The sequence below is a fragment of the Salvelinus fontinalis genome, unplaced genomic scaffold, assembly GCF_029448725.1.
Source record: "Salvelinus fontinalis isolate EN_2023a unplaced genomic scaffold, ASM2944872v1 scaffold_0037, whole genome shotgun sequence".
NCBI classification, from domain to species: Eukaryota; Metazoa; Chordata; class Actinopteri; order Salmoniformes; family Salmonidae; genus Salvelinus; species Salvelinus fontinalis.
Window position 1 is genome coordinate 390,517 of NW_026600246.1, and position 16,347 is coordinate 406,863.

The window sequence follows — 16,347 nt, forward strand, 5'->3', positions numbered from 1 at the left end:
CCAATTGTAAACTGGGGATGATTAGGTTAAACAGCTAGTTACAAATGACCTAAAACTAATCTGATGCAAGGTAGAAGTCAATTCTTCGTGGCTAGTTAGCTAGCCAGTTAGCCCTATTGACTTACTATGGACTTACTGTACCCATTCACTGAACCTTCCTCTAGCCAGGACAATAGAGATAAAACAAGATATACACAAAGCCAATGTCTTACTTCATAACTATCAGCTAGCTATATGTAAATCATAATAATGTAGCTAACCAGATAGTATAATAGACAAAAATGACCTAAAACCAATGTTATCCAAGGGAGATGTCAATTATATGTGGGCGGTTAGCTAACAATTCTTCGTGGCTATCTGGCTAGCTAACAGTAGTAGTAGTTAGCTCTATTGACTTACTATAGAGCTTACGACCTACGCACACTACCGTGGGTATTTTAGGCAGGTAACCGTGCCAACATTAACACAGCATGTATTAATAACGTGATAAAATATTGTAGTTAGGCAACATTTGATTCCGAAAGTCGGAGTGTATTTTCTCTCGCTTCAGTTCAAATAATGGCCGCCGTTGATTTCACGAGAATGTGCCTCATATTGACGTGATTGCGTCATATTTCTTTGCGTAGTGTAACGACCCAACTAAGTGTTGGCCAAACTAAGATACGGTTTAAGTGTTATTTTGTATTCATTTTTCCATGTAACTATCTGTTTGTACTTGTGATGATTGTACATTTTATAATATTGTTTTCGTCAGAGAGGAAGAGACGACGCCTCTGTATATTGAATCATCTTTGTTGTTCGTTCATTTGGAACAACAACCTCCACCGGACTTCCTGGAAACGGCGCAGGGCTTTGTGGGGCTTGTTTACTTTACAACCGGGAAACGCCGTCCGGGTCAACTCGGGAGCTGCTAGCCCGGTATGAGATGTGATGCTTTGGAGGAAAATAGACGCGTTTTGTGAAAAAACAACATGGAGATTCACTTACTGCCAAGTTTGCTGGTGTTGTCTGTCATAGCTACCGTTTTCGGTGACGGTAAGTCATTGTCACAACAACATATCCCCGAGCTAGCTAGCATTGCTCTGTTAGCTAACGTTAGCTTAGCCAGTTGTGTTGTTAGGACGCTGCCGCAGGAGTGGATCAAATCAACGTTTATTTGTCATGTGAGCCGAATACCTTACAGTGAAATGCTGAATACAACAGGTGTAGTAGACCTCACAGTGAAATGCTGAATACAACAGGTGGAGTAGACCTTACAGTGAAATGCTGAATACAACAGGTGTAGTAGACCTTACAGTGAAATGCTGAATACAACAGGTGTAGGTAGACCTCACAGTGAAATGCTGAATACAACAGGTGTAGACCTCACAGTGAAATGCTGAATACAACAGGTGTAGACCTCACAGTGAAATGCTGAATACAACAGGTGTAGACCACACAGTGAAATGCTGAATACAACAGGTGTAGTAGACCTCACAGTGAAATGCTGAATACAACAGGTGTAGGTAGACCTCACAGTGAAATGCTGAATACAACAGGTGTAGTAGACCTCACAGTGAAATGCTGAATACAACAGGTGTAGTAGACCTTACAGTGAAATGCTGAATACAACAGGTGTAGTAGACCTCACAGTGAAATGCTGAATACAACAGGTGTAGTAGACCTCACAGTGAAATGCTGAATACAACAGGTGTAGTAGACCTTACAGTGAAATGCTGAATACAACAGGTGTAGTAGACCTCACAGTGAAATGCTGACTACAACAGGTGTAGTAGACCTCACAGTGAAATGCTGAATACAACAGGTGTAGTAGACCTCACAGTGACATGCTGACTTACAAGCTCTAACCAACAGTGCCAATTTTAAGTAAAAAATAGTTATTAGGTGTACAATAGATAAGTAAGAAAATAAAGAACGACAGTAAAAAGACTGAATAATATCAGTAGAGAGGCTCTATACAGGCACCGGTTAGTAGGTTAAAGTGAAAGCATATATGATAAACAGAGTAGCAGCAAAGAGGGGGGGGGGGGGGGGGGGGGGGGGGACAATGCAAATAGTGGTAGCCATTTCATGGTAGCCATTTGGTTACCAGTTCAGGAGTCTTATGGCTTGGGGGTAAAAGCTGTTGAGAAGCCTTTTGGTCCTAGACTTGGCGCTCCGGTACAGCTTGCCATGCGATAGTAGAGAGAACCCCCCCCCATGGACAGTGGTCTCAGAGCCGTGTAACTATCGCGTCTCGGCGTCTGTGGACTTTAAGCTCTAAGACGTGTGTCCCTCCAGGTGGCGAGCTGACCTTGGTTCAGGAGTTGTCCTCTACGCCGGCCCAGAAGCTGTCTAGATACGGTTGGTATGGCAACATCAGGCTGACCATGTTCCGTATCCCGGACGACGCCGTCGTGGCCCGCTGGCTGTTCACTGTAACCAGGAGCAGCGGTTTCAACTGTGGAACACACAACGTCACCATGTAAGTCTATGACAATACTGCTTCCTTTAGTTTCCAATGTTGAGTGGGCTGTCGGGGCTGTAAGGCTCTGCTCATTGATCAACATGGCAACTCTGTGAACTTGGTCTGGAGACGTGGCTAGTGACATCATCAGCAGCTCTGTTTCTTCCTCTCTCTCTCTCTCTCTGGGGGCAACACATGACAGCCTGTCTCTCTCTCTCTCTGGGGGCAACACATGACAGCCTGTCTCTCTCTCTCTCTCTCTGGGGCAACACATGACAGCCTGTCTCTCTCTCTCTCTGGGGGCAACACATGACAGCCTGTCTCTCTCTCTCTCTCTCTGGGGCAACACATGACAGCCTGTCTCTCTCTCTCTCTGGGGGCAACACATGACAGCCTGTCTCTCTCTCTCTCTGGGGGCAACACATGACAGCCTGTCTCTCTCTCTCTCTCTCTGGGGCAACACATGACAGCCTGTCTCTCTCTCTCTCTGGGGGCAACACATGACAGCCTGTCTCTCTCTCTCTCTCTGGGGGCAACACATGACAGCCTGTCTCTCTCTCTCTCTGGGGGCAACACATGACAGCCTGTCTCTCTCTCTCTCTCTCTGGGGCAACACATGACAGCCTGTCTCTCTCTCTCTCTGGGGGCAACACATGACAGCCTGTCTCTCTCTCTCTCTCTGGGGGAAACACATGACAGCCTGTCTCTCTCTCTTTCTCTCTCTCTGGGGGAAACACATGACAGCCTGTCTCTCTCTCTCTCTGGGGGCAACACATGACAGCCTGTCTCTCTCTCTCTCTGGGGGCAACACATGACAGCCTGTCTCTCTCTCTCTCTCTGGGGGAAACACATGACAGCCTGTCTCTCTCTCTTTCTCTCTCTCTGGGGGAAACACATGACAGCCTGTCTCTCTCTCTCTCTGGGGGCAACACATGACAGCCTGTCTCTCTCTCTCTCTCTGGGGGAAACACATGACAGCATGTCTCTACCTGCAATAACATGTTTCTACTCAGTGTTCTCTATCTAACCCTCCACTTCTCCCTCCCTCCACCTCTCCCTCCCTTCCTCCCTTCTCCCTCCACTTCTCCCTCCCTAATCCCTCCACCTCTCCCTCTACCTCTCCCTCCCTTCCTCCTCCTCCTCCTCCTCCATCAGATACATGTGTTGGGGATCTCCTCCAGTCATCGACCCAGTAGGACGGGTGTTTCCTAACTCTTCTATCCCTCCTCCTCCTCCTCCTCCTCCTCCTCCTCCTCCTCCTCCTCCTCCTCCTCCTCCTCCTCCTCCTCCTCCATCAGGTACATGTGTTGGGGATCTCCTCCAGTCATCGACCCGGTAGGACGGGTGTTTCCTAACTCTTCTATCCCTCCTCCTCCTCCTCCTCCTCCATCAGGTACATGTGTTGGGTATCTCCTCCAGTCATCGACCCAGTAGGACGGGTGTTTCCTAACTCTTCTATCCCTCCTCCTCCTCCTCCTCCTCCTCCTCCTCCTCCTCCTCCTCCTCCTCCTCCTCCTCTTCCTCCTCCATCAGGTACATGTGTTGGGGATCTCCTCCAGTCATCGACCCAGTAGGACGGGTGTTTCCTAACTCTTCTATCCCTCCTCCTCCTCCTCCTCCTCCTCCATCAGGTACATGTGTTGGGGATCTCCTCCAGTCATCGACCCAGTAGGACGGGTGTTTCCTAACTCTTCTATCCCTCCTCTTCCTCCTCCATCAGGTACATGTGTTGGGGATCTCCTCCAGTCATCGACCCAGTAGGACGGGTGTTTCCTAACTCTTCTATCCCTCCTCCTCCTCCTCCTCCTCCTCCATCAGGTACATGTGTTGGGGATCTCCTCCAGTCATCGACCCAGTAGGACGGGTGTTTCCTAACTCTTCTATCCCTCCTCCTCCTCCTCCTCCTCCTCCATCAGGTACATGTGTTGGGGTCTCCTCCAGTCATCGACCCAGTAGGACGGGTGTTTCCTAACTCTTCTATCCCTCCTCCTCCTCCTCCATCAGGTACATGTGTTGGGGATCTCCTCCAGTCATCGACCCAGTAGGACGGGTGTTTCCTAACTCTTCTATCCCTCCTCTCCTCCTCCTCCTCCTCCTCCTCCTCCTCCTCCTCCTCCTCCATCAGATACATGTGTTGGGGTCTCCTCCAGTCATCGACCCAGTAGGACGGGTGTTTCCTAACTCTTCTATCCCTCCTCCTCCTCCTCCATCAGATACATGTGTTGGGGATCTCCTCCAGTCATCGACCCAGTAGGACGGGTGTTTCCTAACTCTTCTATCCCTCCTCCTCCTCCTCCTCCTCCATCAGGTACATGTGTTGGGGATCTCCTCCAGTCATCGACCCAGTAGGACGGGTGTTTCCTAACTCTTCTATCCCTCCTCCTCCTCCTCCTCCTCCTCCTCCTCCTCCTCCTCCTCCTCCTCCTCCATCAGGTACATGTGTTGGGGATCTCCTCCAGTCATCGACCCAGTAGGACGGGTGTTTCCTAACTCTTCTATCCCTCCTCCTCCTCCTCCTCCTCCTCCTCCTCCTCCTCCTCCTCCTCCTCCTCCTCCTCCTCCTCCTCCTCCTCCTCCTCCTCCTCCTCCATCAGGTACATGTGTTGGGGATCTCCTCCAGTCATCGACCCAGTAGGACGGGTGTTTCCTAACTCTTCTATCCCTCCTCCTCCTCCTCCTCCTCCATCAGGTACATGTGTTGGGGATCTCCTCCAGTCATCGACCCGGTAGGACGGGTGTTTCCTAACTCTTCTATCCCTCCTCCTCCTCCTCCTCCTCCTCCTCCATCAGGTACATGTGTTGGGGATCTCCTCCAGTCATCGACCCAGTAGGACGGGTGTTTCCTAACTCTTCTATCCCTCCTCCTCCTCCTCCTCCTCCTCCTCCATCAGGTACATGTGTTGGGGATCTCCACCAGTCATCGACCCAGTAGGACGGGTGTTTCCTAACTCTTCTATCCCTCCTCCTCCTCCTCCTCCTCCTCCATCAGGTACATGTGTTGGGGATCTCCTCCAGTCATCGACCCAGTAGGACGGGTGTTTCCTAACTCTTCTATCCCTCCTCCTCCTCCTCCTCCTCCTCCATCAGGTACATGTGTTGGGGATCTCCTCCAGTCATCGACCCGGTAGGACGGGTGTTTCCTAACAACACTGTGACATCACCGGTCCTCTCACTCAACCTGCCCGTGACATCATCACAAAGCAACATAACCTTTAACATCTCTAACCCCGCCCCCGGAGACTGGTACCTGGCAGCTCACCTGCCCCGAGACGATGGACGCATCGAACACAAGGTGAGGAGTTTGTGTAATGTGTGTGTGTTTATAATGTGTGTGTGTGTGTGTTTATAATGTGTGTGTGTGTGTGTGTTTATAATGTGTGTGTGTTTATAATGTGTGTGTGTGTGTTTATAATGTGTGTGTGTGTGTTTATAATGTGTGTGTGTGTGTGTTTGTTTATAATGTGTGTGTATTGTAATGTGTATATTGTGTGTGTAGGGATTCCCGTCCTGCTCCTACCTCTTCCAGCCCCAGCTGTGTGTTTATAATGTGTATGTGTGTAGGGATTCCCGTCCTGCTCCTACCTCTTCCAGCCCCAGCTGTGTGTTTATAATGTGTATGTGTGTAGGGATTCCCGTCCTGCTCCTACCTCTTCCAGCCCCAGCTGTGTGTATTATAATGTGTATATTGTGTGTGTAGGGATTCCCGTCCTGCTCCTACCTCTTCCAGCCCCAGCTGTGTGTTTATAATGTGTATGTGTGTAGGGATTCCCGTCCTGCTCCTACCTCTTCCAGCCCCAGCTGTCAGTCAGGAGAGCAGTGGACACACCCATCCTCCAGACCACGCCCCTAACCCAGACCGCCTCCCCCGACAGACCTGCACTACTCAAGTAAGGACCGTTACGCTGACCCCTAACCCCTAACTTTGCTGTTACATGAAGCAACTGAAAGGAGATGAAAAGGTCCTGCAACCAAGCCAATCAAACTGAAGCTGCTTCTGTCTTATTGGTCGAGAGTTCTTAACTCACCCATCTGCTGCATTACGTCATGGTTTCCCTAGTGATTTCTATATCCAACCATTTACATTACATTTAAGTCATTTAGCAGACGCTCTTATCCAGAGCGACTTACAAATTAGGAAAGTTCATACATATTCATCCTGGTCCCCCCGTGGGAATTGAACCCACAACCCTGGCGTTGCAAGCGCCATGCTCTACCAACTGAGCCACACGGGACCACATGGTGCGGTCACTGTAAGGAGCTGGTTATTGTAACAGCATGGCTATAGATACAATGCAGCCAACAGGACATTGTAAACACCAACAGCAGCTAGCTAGCTAGCTAACCAAGCTAGTCTGGTTATTGTAACAGCATGGCTATAGATACAATGCTGCCAACAGGACATTGTAAACACCAACAGCAGCTAGCTAGCTAGCTAACCAAGCTAGTCTGGTTATTGTAACAGCATGGCTATAGATACAATGCAGCCAACAGGACATTGTAAACACCAACAGCAGCTAGCTAGCTAGCTAACCAAGCTAGTCTGGTTATTGTAACAGCATGGCTATAGATACAATGCAGCCAACAGGACATTGTAAACACCAACAGCAGCTAGCTAGCTAACCAAGCTAGTCTGGTTATTGTAACAGCATGGCTATAGATACAATGCTGCCAACAGGACATTGTAAACACCAACAGCAGCTAGCTAGCTAGCTAACCAAGCTAGTCTGGTTATTGTAACAGCATGGCTATAGATACAATGCTGCCAACAGGACATTGTAAACACCAACAGCAGCTAGCTAGCTAGCTAACCAAGCTAGTCTGGTTATTGTAACAGCATGGCTATAGATACAATGCAGCCAACAGGACATTGTAAACACCAACCAGCAGCTAGCTAGCTAACCAAGCTAGTCTGGTTATTGTAACAGCATGGCTATAGATACAATGCAGCCAACAGGACATTGTAAACACCAACAGCAGCTAGCTAGCTAACCAAGCTAGTCTGGTTATTGTAACAGCATGGCTATAGATACAATGCTGCCAACAGGACATTGTAAACACCAACAGCAGCTAGCTAGCTAGCTAACCAAGCTAGTCTGGTTATTGTAACAGCATGGCTATAGATACAATGCTGCCAACAGGACATTGTAAACACCAACAGCAGCTAGCTAGCTAGCTAACCAAGCTAGTCTGGTTATTGTAACAGCATGGCTATAGATACAATGCAGCCAACAGGACATTGTAAACACCAACAGCAGCTAGCTAGCTAACCAAGCTAGTCTGGTTATTGTAACAGCATGGCTATAGATACAATGCAGCCAACAGGACATTGTAAACACCAACAGCAGCTAGCTAGCTAACCAAGCTAGTCTGGTTATTGTAACAGCATGGCTATAGATACAATGCTGCCAACAGGACATTGTAAACACCAACAGCAGCTAGCTAGCTAGCTAACCAAGCTAGTCTGGTTATTGTAACAGCATGGCTATAGATACAATGCTGCCAACAGGACATTGTAAACACCAACAGCAGCTAGCTAGCTAACCAAGCTAGTCTGGTTATTGTAACAGCATGGCTATAGATACAATGCAGCCAACAGGACATTGTAAACACCAACAGCAGCTAGCTAGCTAGCTAACCAAGCTAGTCTGGTTATTGTAACAGCATGGCTATAGATACAATGCAGCCAACAGGACATTGTAAACACCAACAGCAGCTAGCTAGCTAACCAAGCTAGTCTGGTTATTGTAACAGCATGGCTATAGATACAATGCAGCCAACAGGACATTGTAAACACCAACAGCAGCTAGCTAGCTAGCTAACCAAGCTAGTCTGGTTATTGTAACAGCATGGCTATAGATACAATGCTGCCAACAGGACATTGTAAACACCAACAGCAGCTAGCTAGCTAGCTAACCAAGCTAGTCTGGTTATTGTAACAGCATGGCTATAGATACAATGCAGCCAACAGGACATTGTAAACACCAACAGCAGCTAGCTAGCTAGCTAACCAAGCTAGTCTGGTTATTGTAACAGCATGGCTATAGATACAATGCAGCCAACAGGACATTGTAAACACCAACAGCAGCTAGCTAGCTAGCTAACCAAGCTAGTCTGGTTATTGTAACAGCATGGCTATAGATACAATGCTGCCAACAGGACATTGTAAACACCAACAGCAGCTAGCTAGCTAGCTAACCAAGCTAGTCTGGTTATTGTAACAGCATGGCTATAGATACAATGCAGCCAACAGGACATTGTAAACACCAACAGCAGCTAGCTAGCTAACCAAGCTAGTCTGGTTATTGTAACAGCATGGCTATAGATACAATGCTGCCAACAGGACATTGTAAACACCAACAGCAGCTAGCTAGCTAGCTAACCAAGCTAGTCTGGTTATTGTAACAGCATGGCTATAGATACAATGCTGCCAACAGGACATTGTAAACACCAACAGCAGCTAGCTAGCTAGCTAACCAAGCTAGTCTGGTTATTGTAACAGCATGGCTATAGATACAATGCTGCCAACAGGACATTGTAAACACCAACAGCAGCTAGCTAGCTAGCTAACCAAGCTAGTCTGGTTATTGTAACAGCATGGCTATAGATACAATGCTGCCAACAGGACATTGTAAACACCACAGCAGCTAGCTAGCTAGCTAACCAAGCTAGTCTGGTTATTGTAACAGCATGGCTATAGATACAATGCAGCCAACAGGACATTGTAAACACCAACAGCAGCTAGCTAGCTAGCTAACCAAGCTAGTCTGGTTATTGTAACAGCATGGCTATAGATACAATGCTGCCAACAGGACATTGTAAACACCAACAGCAGCTAGCTAGCTAGCTAACCAAGCTAGTCTGGTTATTGTAACAGCATGGCTATAGATACAATGCAGCCAACAGGACATTGTAAACACCAACAGCAGCTAGCTAGCTAGCTAACCAAGCTAGTCTGGTTATTGTAACAGCATGGCTATAGATACAATGCAGCCAACAGGACATTGTAAACACCAACAGCAGCTAGCTAGCTAACCAAGCTAGTCTGGTTATTGTAACAGCATGGCTATAGATACAATGCTGCCAACAGGACATTGTAAACACCAACAGCAGCTAGCTAGCTAGCTAACCAAGCTAGTCTGGTTATTGTAACAGCATGGCTATAGATACAATGCTGCCAACAGGACATTGTAAACACCAACAGCAGCTAGCTAGCTAACCAAGCTAGTCTGGTTATTGTAACAGCATGGCTATAGATACAATGCTGCCAACAGGACATTGTAAACACCAACAGCAGCTAGCTAGCTAGCTAACCAAGCTAGTCTGGTTATTGTAACAGCATGGCTATAGATACAATGCTGCCAACAGGACATTGTAAACACCAACAGCAGCTAGCTAGCTAGCTAACCAAGCTAGTCTGGTTATTGTAACAGCATGGCTATAGATACAATGCTGCCAACAGGACATTGTAAACACCAACAGCAGCTAGCTAGCTAGCTAACCAAGCTAGTCTGGTTATTGTAACAGCATGGCTATAGATACAATGCTGCCAACAGGACATTGTAAACACCAACAGCAGCTAGCTAGCTAGCTAACCAAGCTAGTCTGGTTATTGTAACAGCATGGCTATAGATACAATGCAGCCAACAGGACATTGTAAACACCAACAGCAGCTAGCTAGCTAGCTAACCAAGCTAGTCTGGTTATTGTAACAGCATGGCTATAGATACAATGCTGCCAACAGGACATTGTAAACACCAACAGCAGCTAGCTAGCTAGCTAACCAAGCTAGTCTGGTTATTGTAACAGCATGGCTATAGATACAATGCTGCCAACAGGACATTGTAAACACCAACAGCAGCTAGCTAGCTAGCTAACCAAGCTAGTCTGGTTATTGTAACAGCATGGCTATAGATACAATGCTGCCAACAGGACATTGTAAACACCAACAGCAGCTAGCTAGCTAACCAAGCTAGTCTGGTTATTGTAACAGCATGGCTATAGATACAATGCTGCCAACAGGACATTGTAAACACCAACAGCAGCTAGCTAGCTAACCAAGCTAGTCTGGTTATTGTAACAGCATGGCTATAGATACAATGCTGCCAACAGGACATTGTAAACACCAACAGCAGCTAGCTAGCTAGCTAACCAAGCTAGTCTGGTTATTGTAACAGCATGGCTATAGATACAATGCTGCCAACAGGACATTGTAAACACCAACAGCAGCTAGCTAGCTAGCTAACCAAGCTAGTCTGGTTATTGTAACAGCATGGCTATAGATACAATGCTGCCAACAGGACATTGTAAACACCAACAGCAGCTAGCTAGCTAGCTAACCAAGCTAGTCTGGTTATTGTAACAGCATGGCTATAGATACAATGCTGCCAACAGGACATTGTAAACACCAACAGCAGCTAGCTAGCTAGCTAACCAAGCTAGTCTGGTTATTGTAACAGCATGGCTATAGATACAATGCTGCCAACAGGACATTGTAAACACCAACAGCAGCTAGCTAGCTAGCTAACCAAGCTAGTCTGGTTATTGTAACAGCATGGCTATAGATACAATGCTGCCAACAGGACATTGTAAACACCAACAGCGCTAGCTAGCTAGCTAACCAAGCTAGTCTGGTTATTGTAACAGCATGGCTATAGATACAATGCTGCCAACAGGACATTGTAAACACCAACAGCAGCTAGCTAGCTAACCAAGCTAGTCTGGTTATTGTAACAGCATGGCTATAGATACAATGCTGCCAACAGGACATTGTAAACACCACAGCAGCTAGCTAGCTAGCTAACCAAGCTAGTCTGGTTATTGTAACAGCATGGCTATAGATACAATGCTGCCAACAGGACATTGTAAACACCAACAGCAGCTAGCTAGCTAGCTAACCAAGCTAGTCTGGTTATTGTAACAGCATGGCTATAGATACAATGCTGCCAACAGGACATTGTAAACACCAACAGCAGCTAGCTAGCTAGCTAACCAAGCTAGTCTGGTTATTGTAACAGCATGGCTATAGATACAATGCTGCCAACAGGACATTGTAAACACCAACAGCAGCTAGCTAGCTAGCTAACCAAGCTAGTCTGGTTATTGTAACAGCATGGCTATAGATACAATGCTGCCAACAGGACATTGTAAACACCAACAGCAGCTAGCTAGCTAGCTAACCAAGCTAGTCTGGTTATTGTAACAGCATGGCTATAGATACAATGCAGCCAACAGGACATTGTAAACACCAACAGCAGCTAGCTAGCTAGCTAACCAAGCTAGTCTGGTTATTGTAACAGCATGGCTATAGATACAATGCAGCCAACAGGACATTGTAAACACCAACAGCAGCTAGCTAGCTAGCTAACCAAGCTAGTCTGGTTATTGTAACAGCATGGCTATAGATACAATGCAGCCAACAGGACATTGTAAACACCAACAGCCTAGCTAGCTAGCTAACCAAGCTAGTCTGGTTATTGTAACAGCATGGCTATAGATACAATGCAGCCAACAGGACATTGTAAACACCAACAGCAGCTAGCTAGCTAACCAAGCTAGTCTGGTTATTGTAACAGCATGGCTATAGATACAATGCAGCCAACAGGACATTGTAAACACCAACAGCAGCTAGCTAGCTAGCTAACCAAGCTAGTCTGGTTATTGTAACAGCATGGCTATAGATACAATGCTGCCAACAGGACATTGTAAACACCAACAGCAGCTAGCTAGCTAGCTAACCAAGCTAGTCTGGTTATTGTAACAGCATGGCTATAGATACAATGCAGCCAACAGGACATTGTAAACACCAACAGCAGCTAGCTAGCTAGCTAACCAAGCTAGTCTGGTTATTGTAACAGCATGGCTATAGATACAATGCTGCCAACAGGACATTGTAAACACCAACAGCAGCTAGCTAGCTAGCTAACCAAGCTAGTCTGGTTATTGTAACAGCATGGCTATAGATACAATGCAGCCAACAGGACATTGTAAACACCAACAGCAGCTAGCTAGCTAGCTAACCAAGCTAGTCTGGTTATTGTAACAGCATGGCTATAGATACAATGCAGCCAACAGGACATTGTAAACACCAACAGCAGCTAGCTAGCTAGCTAACCAAGCTAGTCTGGTTATTGTAACAGCATGGCTATAGATACAATGCAGCCAACAGGACATTGTAAACACCAACAGCAGCTAGCTAGCTAGCTAACCAAGCTAGTCTGGTTATTGTAACAGCATGGCTATAGATACAATGCTGCCAACAGGACATTGTAAACACCAACAGCAGCTAGCTAGCTAACCAAGCTAGTCTGGTTATTGTAACAGCATGGCTATAGATACAATGCAGCCAACAGGACATTGTAAACACCAACAGCAGCTAGCTAGCTAGCTAACCAAGCTAGTCTGGTTATTGTAACAGCATGGCTATAGATACAATGCTGCCAACAGGACATTGTAAACACCAACAGCAGCTAGCTAGCTAACCAAGCTAGTCTGGTTATTGTAACAGCATGGCTATAGATACAATGCTGCCAACAGGACATTGTAAACACCAACAGCAGCTAGCTAGCTAGCTAACCAAGCTAGTCTGGTTATTGTAACAGCATGGCTATAGATACAATGCTGCCAACAGGACATTGTAAACACCAACAGCAGCTAGCTAGCTAGCTAACCAAGCTAGTCTGGTTATTGTAACAGCATGGCTATAGATACAATGCAGCCAACAGGACATTGTAAACACCAACAGCAGCTAGCTAGCTAGCTAACCAAGCTAGTCTGGTTATTGTAACAGCATGGCTATAGATACAATGCTGCCAACAGGACATTGTAAACACCAACAGCAGCTAGCTAGCTAGCTAACCAAGCTAGTCTGGTTATTGTAACAGCATGGCTATAGATACAATGCTGCCAACAGGACATTGTAAACACCAACAGCAGCTAGCTAGCTAGCTAACCAAGCTAGTCTGGTTATTGTAACAGCATGGCTATAGATACAATGCTGCCAACAGGACATTGTAAACACCAACAGCAGCTAGCTAGCTAACCAAGCTAGTCTGGTTATTGTAACAGCATGGCTATAGATACAATGCTGCCAACAGGACATTGTAAACACCAACAGCAGCTAGCTAGCTAGCTAACCAAGCTAGTCTGGTTATTGTAACAGCATGGCTATAGATACAATGCTGCCAACAGGACATTGTAAACACCAACAGCAGCTAGCTAGCTAACCAAGCTAGTCTGGTTATTGTAACAGCATGGCTATAGATACAATGCAGCCAACAGGACATTGTAAACACCAACAGCAGCTAGCTAGCTAGCTAACCAAGCTAGTCTGGTTATTGTAACAGCATGGCTATAGATACAATGCTGCCAACAGGACATTGTAAACACCAACAGCAGCTAGCTAGCTAGCTAACCAAGCTAGTCTGGTTATTGTAACAGCATGGCTATAGATACAATGCTGCCAACAGGACATTGTAAACACCAACAGCAGCTAGCTAGCTAGCTAACCAAGCTAGTCTGGTTATTGTAACAGCATGGCTATAGATACAATGCTGCCAACAGGACATTGTAAACACCAACAGCAGCTAGCTAGCTAACCAAGCTAGTCTGGTTATTGTAACAGCATGGCTATAGATACAATGCTGCCAACAGGACATTGTAAACACCAACAGCAGCTAGCTAGCTAGCTAACCAAGCTAGTCTGGTTATTGTAACAGCATGGCTATAGATACAATGCTGCCAACAGGACATTGTAAACACCAACAGCAGCTAGCTAGCTAACCAAGCTAGTCTGGTTATTGTAACAGCATGGCTATAGATACAATGCTGCCAACAGGACATTGTAAACACCAACAGCAGCTAGCTAGCTAGCTAACCAAGCTAGTCTGGTTATTGTAACAGCATGGCTATAGATACAATGCTGCCAACAGGACATTGTAAACACCAACAGCAGCTAGCTAGCTAACCAAGCTAGTCTGGTTATTGTAACAGCATGGCTATAGATACAATGCTGCCAACAGGACATTGTAAACACCAACAGCAGCTAGCTAGCTAGCTAACCAAGCTAGTCTGGTTATTGTAACAGCATGGCTATAGATACAATGCTGCCAACAGGACATTGTAAACACCAACAGCAGCTAGCTAGCTAGCTAACCAAGCTAGTCTGGTTATTGTAACAGCATGGCTATAGATACAATGCTGCCAACAGGACATTGTAAACACCAACAGCAGCTAGCTAGCTAGCTAACCAAGCTAGTCTGGTTATTGTAACAGCATGGCTATAGATACAATGCTGCCAACAGGACATTGTAAACACCAACAGCAGCTAGCTAGCTAGCTAACCAAGCTAGTCTGGTTATTGTAACAGCATGGCTATAGATACAATGCTGCCAACAGGACATTGTAAACACCAACAGCAGCTAGCTAGCTAGCTAACCAAGCTAGTCTGGTTATTGTAACAGCATGGCTATAGATACAATGCTGCCAACAGGACATTGTAAACACCAACAGCAGCTAGCTAGCTAACCAAGCTAGTCTGGTTATTGTAACAGCATGGCTATAGATACAATGCAGCCAACAGGACATTGTAAACACCAACAGCAGCTAGCTAGCTAGCTAACCAAGCTAGTCTGGTTATTGTAACAGCATGGCTATAGATACAATGCTGCCAACAGGACATTGTAAACACCAACAGCAGCTAGCTAGCTAACCAAGCTAGTCTGGTTATTGTAACAGCATGGCTATAGATACAATGCTGCCAACAGGACATTGTAAACACCAACAGCAGCTAGCTAGCTAGCTAACCAAGCTAGTCTGGTTATTGTAACAGCATGGCTATAGATACAATGCTGCCAACAGGACATTGTAAACACCAACAGCAGCTAGCTAGCTAGCTAACCAAGCTAGTCTGGTTATTGTAACAGCATGGCTATAGATACAATGCAGCCAACAGGACATTGTAAACACCAACAGCAGCTAGCTAGCTAGCTAACCAAGCTAGTCTGGTTATTGTAACAGCATGGCTATAGATACAATGCTGCCAACAGGACATTGTAAACACCAACAGCAGCTAGCTAGCTAGCTAACCAAGCTAGTCTGGTTATTGTAACAGCATGGCTATAGATACAATGCTGCCAACAGGACATTGTAAACACCAACAGCAGCTAGCTAGCTAGCTAACCAAGCTAGTCTGGTTATTGTAACAGCATGGCTATAGATACAATGCTGCCAACAGGACATTGTAAACACCAACAGCAGCTAGCTAGCTAACCAAGCTAGTCTGGTTATTGTAACAGCATGGCTATAGATACAATGCTGCCAACAGGACATTGTAAACACCAACAGCAGCTAGCTAGCTAGCTAACCAAGCTAGTCTGGTTATTGTAACAGCATGGCTATAGATACAATGCTGCCAACAGGACATTGTAAACACCAACAGCAGCTAGCTAGCTAACCAAGCTAGTCTGGTTATTGTAACAGCATGGCTATAGATACAATGCTGCCAACAGGACATTGTAAACACCAACAGCAGCTAGCTAGCTAGCTAACCAAGCTAGTCTGGTTATTGTAACAGCATGGCTATAGATACAATGCTGCCAACAGGACATTGTAAACACCAACAGCAGCTAGCTAGCTAGCTAACCAAGCTAGTCTGGTTATTGTAACAGCATGGCTATAGATACAATGCTGCCAACAGGACATTGTAAACACCAACAGCAGCTAGCTAGCTAGCTAACCAAGCTAGTCTGGTTATTGTAACAGCATGGCTATAGATACAATGCTGCCAACAGGACATTGTAAACACCAACAGCAGCTAGCTAGCTAGCTAACCAAGCTAGTCTGGTTATTGTAACAGCATGGCTATAGATACAATGCAGCCAACAGGACATTGTAAACACCAACAG

General features: G+C 46.1%; 1 pseudogene; it reads left to right on the plus strand.

The window, feature by feature from the left end:
* The first annotated feature begins 527 nt into the window (after positions 1-527).
* LOC129842396 (transmembrane protein 8B-like) overlaps positions 528-16,347 on the plus strand; it is a 79,287-nt pseudogene continuing 63,467 nt past the window's right edge.